Below are 7786 nucleotides of genomic sequence, written 5' to 3' on the forward strand. Positions count from 1 at the left end.
GAAGAGAGCTGTAAGTAAAAGAGAGAAGATCACAGGGGAGGAAAAGGTTCAATCAATGCTTACATAATGGGCTTGAGTAACTTGCATGCTGCCAGCCCAGCTCTGGAAAAGCAGATAATTAAGGCCACCAGAGAGTATTGAAAAAACCTTTGGAATAACAGCAAGCATTTACATAACACTTTTCACCTTTGAGGATAAACATCCAAAGATGAACTTTTTTTTCTTTTTAAGCAAAGGCAAAAACCACCAAAACATTGGGTGCAAAATGAACCAGATTTCAATTCCTGAAGTTGCAAACTGCTTGGCAAATAAGAAATTGAGCAGCAAAGTCTGTGTTTCAAATTCTGCTTTCAGGTGGAAGATAAGCCATGCCTTTCTTCTAGAATAAAAAGGTGCCTGTTAGCAGCAAGGCGATTTATTTGAGAGTAAGTTTCGGGAATAATAATAATAATAATAATAATAATAATAATAATAAATTATTTGTACCCCACCCATCTGGCTGGGTTCCCCCAGGCACTCTGGGTGGCTTCCAACAAAGATTAAAAATACATTAAAATGTCACACATTAAAATTTTCTTTGAAGTGGTAGTGGTGGTTGTTGCCTGTACAGTATTTTTGTTGGGAACTGCTAGGGTAGTCCAGTCAGATGTGCGTGGCATATCAACAACAACCACCCATCAAATTTAGCAGAGCTTAATTCTGAGTAGATCTGTATAGGATTGGGAATTTAATTTGAAATCACCATGGTGAAAAAGCAGTGTTTATTCTGGATTAGGTTTTTTTAAACAGTTGTAATTATAAATTTTATTTAAACTTTCCAAGTTTATACATTTTACTAATTTTATAAATTTCATTCATTTTACAGTCATTTTGACATTTCAGAACTTGACTTCCTTCCCCATCTTTCTGCAGCCGCTTTAATTTATTTTTACTATCTTCTGCATATCCAAATTACCCTTATTTGCTCATTTATTCATCTTCTTTCGATATATACTCTTATGAAACTGCAGGTTATTACAATAATCTTGCCGATGTTTTTAATCTGTTTACAATTTATCTGTAAATATTCAATAAACCATTTCCCTTCGTTTACAAAAAGTTTGTTATTTTGATTTCTTATCTTCCAGAATAAAATTATTCTTCAAATCGGAAGCATAACACTCAAAATGGAGCACGTTTGACTTCCAAAAGAAGTTCACAAACTGGAGCACTTACTTCCGGGTTTGCAATGTTTGGGTTCCAAGTTGTTTGAGTACCAGGGCGCTTGAGAACCAAGGTACCACTGTACTTCGTTTTTTGGAAATGCAATGTTAGCAGTGGCGTAGCGTGGGTTGTCAGCACCCGGGGCAAGGCAAGTAATTTGCACCCCCTAACCCGTGGATTTGCACCCCCTAACCCGTGGATTTGCGCACCCTAACCCTAACCCCCAGATGTTGCGCCCGGTGCGGCCGGCCCCCCCTGCACCCCCCACGCTACGCCACTGAATGTTAGCCACGCAAACTATTCTCACATTTGGAAGCCTAGCCTGGAATTTTATGCTGAGGGTTTTGGTTATAGGCAATTCAGATCTTGTGCCACGTGGTGGGAATGTTTTAAATGCTTGGGGCATTCTCTGAGGAATGTTAAGTTATTACCTAGGAGCCTCACTGGTGCAGCTCAGATTATGCATGTATAATATTGGGCACTGTTATTAAAAGCACTGTAATTTGCAAGTGCAGGCAGATTGCTGGATATGGCTCACCAGAGCAGCAGACAGGCAGACTGGTTTTCTGATGAAGTGCTATCATTTGTCCTATTTTGGAATCAGCATTATGCAAACGAGAAGCATGATTATTTTCTGTACTTCTGTCATTCTGAACCTTCCCCAGTTACTGAAATCATTTGGGCATTTGAAGGAACACAATGGGGCTCAAACTTAACCGATTTGTACCATTGGTCTGGTCAGAGTAAGACATGGAATGGCCTGATCCACTTGTATTTTTTAATACCTTCACCACCACATCCGCATTGAAGGCTGACAATTTTGCAAGCTGCTTTCAGCAACTGCTATGGTTGACATGAACTACAGACCCACTGCGCTGTATCTATCAAATGGATGTTCTTGTCCGTCCAAGGCTTCAGCCATCATAGTGGCTGAGTGCCAAAGAAACTGAAGACAGGCAATCTGTGTATACTTGGTGTTAGGCTGTGGGCGAACATATCAGACGACACAGCGATTCTTCAAACAGCTCTTCTTTATTCAGATGCCAGAACTGAACTGAACTGAAGGGCTCGGTCAGTTTGCTTATATAGAGCTCCAGTACCTTGTTACTGTAACAACATTCTAAAACTATCCAATCACTGAACGTCACTTTCGATCCTTCATTTGCATAACTATCTACAGTATCCCCCTGCTGGCCCAGGGTGAGAACTTCAGTACATAACACTTGGTTTTTTTCCTCCCACTCTCTTTGCAACAGTTCCCTCTCCCATCCCAGAGAGGGCAGGATCTAAATTCACAGCTTGATACAGATGACAATGACTTTCTTGTTTCCAAGACAGAAAAGGCACGTCAAAATAAGGAGTTACCACTCAGCTTTGGAGAACCACAGCAATTTTTTAAAAGATGCTCTTTTGGTTCAGGAAGCTCATTTCTGATTTTGGTTTCAACATATCCCAAAGGCCAGAGTGATTGAAACATTCAACTAAAGCAAATCTGGTTGTGTGTCAAGCACACATTTCTAATTTCTGTCCTGCATTCTTCATCTGTATTGGAAGTGCTACAGCAGAGATGATTCAGTTTGTAACCAAAGGGTTAACTTTGTTCTCAGTCTTAGTCAACTACCCAAGGGGGTATGTGTGGTGCTGCTGCTTAGCAACCAGTCAGAGCCGATGGTAGAACATGCTCTGATTGGCTGAGGAGCTCGGAGTGAGTTTTTCCTCTGCACGTTTGGTTGGATGTTTCCCTTGTTTGCTGTACAAAGACTGAAATAAGAAAGATAGAAACCTCTCTCTTCCTTCCACCTCAAATTATACTGTTTATGTTCAGTTGCTTCGGTTAATTTATATTAGGATTCTTTTCTCTGGACTCAGATGGCATTGTTTAAAAGACTTTGTTAACACTTTGCACTCAAATATTTGGCAGGGGTTTTAAGGATTGTCCAATTCAACTTAGTCTCTGAGAATGCTGGGAATCTTTAGATTAATTCAGGTATCACCAACCTTCGGCCCTCCAGATATTTTGGACTACAATTCCCATCATCCCTGACTACTGGTCTTGTTAGCTAGGGATCATGGGAGTTGTAGGCCAAAACATCTGGAGGGCCGCAGGTTGGGGATACCTGGATTAACCCCATTCCTCACAGCAGCAGTGTAGTAGAGGATATCATTTTCCTGGACAACCTGTTCCATCATCCAGCTCATTTCCCAATTAGAAAACCTTTTTTGGCTAATCAATCAAAATGTGATCTTGCTTCTTCCACTGCACAGGCAACATTTCTTATAATTTATCACAAATGAAATAGATTTCCCCACAACATTTTTGAAGCTGCATAATAAGCACTGTAATCAGTCGCCATTTTTTGTTTCTTCAATGATTCTCATGGATTTGTTTTTTGTTTCCTCAGATGAACGATATTATTTTGGAATGTGAATTCCCCAGAAAGCACACAGCTTTCGTTGTGTTATTTCCCTCATGGCTTTATTTGCGCATTAAATTCCTATCAAGCCCTTCCTCTCAAAGGAGCCGAGGGTGGCAAACAAGTGATAAAACAGTAAGAATAGATTTAAAACAATTCCAGTACAGATGCAGACTGAGAAAGTCTTCAGCTTAGAAAGCTTGAAGGAGAAAAGTTTTCAGCAGGCATCAGAAAAAAAAAATGACATAGATGAAGCCTGTTCAATATTCAAGGGGAGTGTATTCCAAAAGGTATGTGCCACAACACCAAAGGGTTAATTCTAACACTGTGTAGAACAGGCCACCTGAAAGAAAGAAAGAAAGAAAGAAAGAAAGAAAGAAAGAAGGAGGAGGAGGAGTTTGGATTTGATATCCTGCTTTATCACTACCCTATGGAGTCTCAAAGCAGCTAACATTCTCCTTTCCCCTCCTCCCCTACAGGAAACACTCTGTGAGGTGAGTGGGGCTGAGAGACTTCAAAGAAGTGTGACTAGCCCAAGGTCACCCAGCAGCTGCATGTGGGGGAGCGGAGATGTGAACCCGGTTCCCCAGATTATGAGTCTACCGCTCTTAACCACTACACCACACTGGCTCTCATCTGACCCTCATCTGCAGAGCACAGTGATCAGTCTGGTATATAAAGTGTGGGACAATCTTTCTAGCATCCTGGTCCCAAGCTGTCTAGGGCTTTATAACCCAAAATCAGCACATTGAAGCCTGGTAGCTAATTTGCAGCCAGTTGTTGCCTAGCATGATGTGACTGACGTATTTAAACTTCATAAGGGGGACGCAGATGGTGCTGTGGTCTAAACCACTGAGCCTCTTGGGCTTGCTGATCAGAAGGTTGGCGATTCGAATCCCCATGATGGGGTGAGCTCCCTTTGCTCTGTCCCAGCACCTGCCAACCTAGCAGTTCCAAAGCACACCACTGCAAGTAGATAAATAGGTACTGCTGTGGCGGGAAGGTAAACGGCATTTCCATGTGCCCTGGTTTCCGCCATGGTGTTCTGTTGCACCAGAAGTGGTTTAGTCATGCTGGCCACATGACCACATGTCTGTGGACAAATGCCATCTCCCTCTGCCTCAAAGTGAGATGAGCGTCGCAACCCCATAGTCGCCTTTGACTGGACATAACTGTCCAGGGGTCTGTTACCTTTATTTTTATTATTATTTAAACTTCATACTCTGCTGGTCAAGAACAGAACTTTAGACTTCAATCAGTACAGTGGTACCTCGGGTTACATACACTTCAGATTACAGACTCCGCTAACCCAGAAATAGTGCTTCAGGTTAAGAACTTTCCTTCAGGATGAGAACAGAAATCGTGCTCCAGCAGTGCAGCAGCAGCAGGACGCCCCATTAGCTAAAGTGGTGCTTCAGGTTAAGAACAGTTTCAGGTTAAGTACGGACCTCCGGAACGAATTAAGTACTTAACCTGAGATACCACTGTAATATACATTCCAAGGGACACTCAAAGACAGCACATGGCGGAGAGTCTGCAGATGTTGGACAATAATGAGGATGCACATGTCATGGTACAAGGAGCACGAATGCTGTAGAGAGAGCACAATAAGGGTGCATTGATGTTTGCATAGACTTGGAAGCTGAAGCAATCCTCACTGGTACACCAAAGTAGAGCAGATGACATACAAATGAAAACACTTTTGAAAAGCATAAAGCCCTACTGCCATGAATGGCCATGGAACTCCATTTGTGTGGCCCCTCTCATTCTAAACCAGTAGCAGCACATCTCACGCAATATCCTTTTCATGGCAAGCAACCCGTGGTGGCTGCTGCCCATTGGGACTGATAGGGTCGAAGGCTGGGAGGTCAACAGAAGGTGGCGCCAGAGCCAACGGCAGGCAGAGCCAACGAGTTCTCGTTTTGCTTTATCCTCGCCGAGTTCCTGAAGGGCAACCCTGAGATTATGGAGGAGGGTGTTGAGAGCAAGGGCTACCCCCCCCCCAGGCCAGAGGTCATGAAGAAGGCAGGCAGGTGTGGGCTTGCCAAGGGTAGAATGAGCTTTTTGGGACAGTGCCCCATTTGCCCTCTAGGACCAACAAGCGACAGTGAAGATAAAACCTACACCCCCTTTGTGGCAGCAAATTGGCTTTTCATGAGAGTTCCAAAGGAATTAGTTTTGTGTTTTGTGTTTATATTATTGCATTCCTTCTGGACGGAGCAAAACCACCGCACGGCAGTCCTTCAAACAGCTTACACTCTTCCTTCAAATAGCTTACTATTTTTTATTATTATTTAATCTAATTATGCGTGTATGTGATACACCAGTGGCCAAAAGTGTGTAATCCTTTTGGAAAAAGTGTATTTCCGAGTTTGATGGCTCTTAACACCTGATTGGCTCTCTAAACACTTATACTCATTGGCTACATTCAAATGAAAGAAAGCTACTGCGTTTCAACCTAAGCAAGTTGTGCTTCCTTTTTCTGGTCATTTGGCTATAACCTTTGACAGAATACAGATAATTGAACAAACTTTGTTGCATTACATTCTTCATTAAATTATCCTTCTACTGATATATTGTATTAAAAAGGTAAAGGTACCCCTGCCCGTACAGGCCAGTCTTGCCAGACTCTAGGATTGTGCGCCCATCTCACTCAAGAGGCCAGGGGCCAGCACTGTCCGCAGCACTTCCGGGTCACGTGGCCAGCGTGACATCGCTGCTCTGGCAAGCCAGAGCCGCACACGGAAACGCTGTTTACCTTCCTGCTAGTAAGCGGTCCCTATTTATCTACTTGCACCCGGGAGTGCTTTCGAACTGCTAGGTTGGCAGGCGCTGGGACTGAACAACGGGAGCGCACCCCGCCGCGGGGATTCGAACTGCCGACCTTTCGATCGGCAAGCCCTAGGCGCTGAGGCTTTTACCCACAGCGCCACCCGCGTCCCTTCTATATATTGTATTACTCCCCCCAAAAAGTGCTATGAGGCATCAGATGAAGCTACAAGAAGTATCTGTGGTGCTCAAGTTATTTAATTCCCTGCTTCCATTTAACTGCCACAAAAGTTTATACAGTGGTACCTCGGGTTAAGTACTTAATTCGTTCTGGAGGTCCATTCTTAACCTGAAACTGTTCTTAACCTGAAGCACCACTTTAGCTAATGGGGCCTCCCGCTGCTGCTGCGCTGCTGGAGCACAATTTCTGTACTCATCATGAAGCAAATTTCTTAACCCGAGGTATTATTTCTGGGTTAGCGGAGTCTGTAACCTGAAGCATATGTAATCTGAAGCGTATGTAACCCGAGGTACCACTGTATATAAAAATGTAGCCTGGGCTTTGTGGAATTTGTGCTGTGGATTCTGCTGGTTAAAGAGGCCTGGATGGGATGCAAATTGCTGGTATTAGAAAGGCTAATAGGCCAGCTGTCAATTTTAGACCAGTGATTCATAGAGGAATCCAACCGTTCTCATTAATGTCCTGAATTTCTACAACGCAGCATTAATCATTACTCTTGCAGTTACTTTCCCACCATCTGGGAATGAAGTCAGATGGCAGCCTGAAAGCTGGGATCTGTTGGACTTATCCCTATCTGAGTATTCTCTCAGCCCAAAGAATGCGTGCTTTCACACAAACACACAGGCAACTTTGACATTTCACTACCGAGGTTAACAGCGTCACTTTGCAGTTTCTTCCATTCTGAGAACATCCCTTCGCTCACCTGGCCAGACTTGGCTGGGGAATCAATGGTGTCCAAGATTCCCTGCTCCGTTAAAATGTGACTATAGGCTTTTCAGGAGCGTTGGGCTATTGGCAAACATCTTCGGATTTAGCCCAGCCTTCGCCAGCCTAGTGCCCTCCAGATGTTTTAGACTACAACTCAGCCCCAGCCAGCATGGCTCTGGTGGGATCTGTAGTCAAAAACATCTGGAGAACATCAGGTAGACAAAAGTCGATTTACCCACTTTTCTTTATGCCTGTGGTGAGTAAAAATGCTAAAAAGCAAGACAGAGGGAGGCAGGACTCCCAATAGGGGAAATATTCAAGAACAGAATCTCTTTGTGATCATTTCTTCCCCCCTCAGATGAAGAAGAAGAAGAAGAAGAAGAAGAAGAAGAAGAAGAAGAAGAAGAAGAAGAAGAAGAAGAAGAAGAAGAGTTTGGATTTGATATCCCGA

The 7786-nt window shown here is 43.4% G+C and overlaps 1 long non-coding RNA gene across 1 annotated transcript in view; it reads right to left on the minus strand.

Moving 5' to 3' along the window:
- Positions 1 to 2287: 2287 nt before the first annotated feature.
- The window catches only part of LOC310673568, a 36703-nt gene continuing 31204 nt past the window's right edge, over positions 2288 to 7786 (minus strand). The window contains exon 3 of the long non-coding RNA XR_014509117.1: positions 2288 to 2425. This is a non-coding gene — a long non-coding RNA (uncharacterized lncRNA). The remainder of the gene's footprint in view (positions 2426 to 7786) is intronic.

Source organism: Podarcis tiliguerta, assembly GCF_965153285.1.
Source record: "Podarcis tiliguerta genome assembly, chromosome: 3".
Lineage (NCBI taxonomy): Eukaryota > Metazoa > Chordata > Lepidosauria > Squamata > Lacertidae > Podarcis > Podarcis tiliguerta.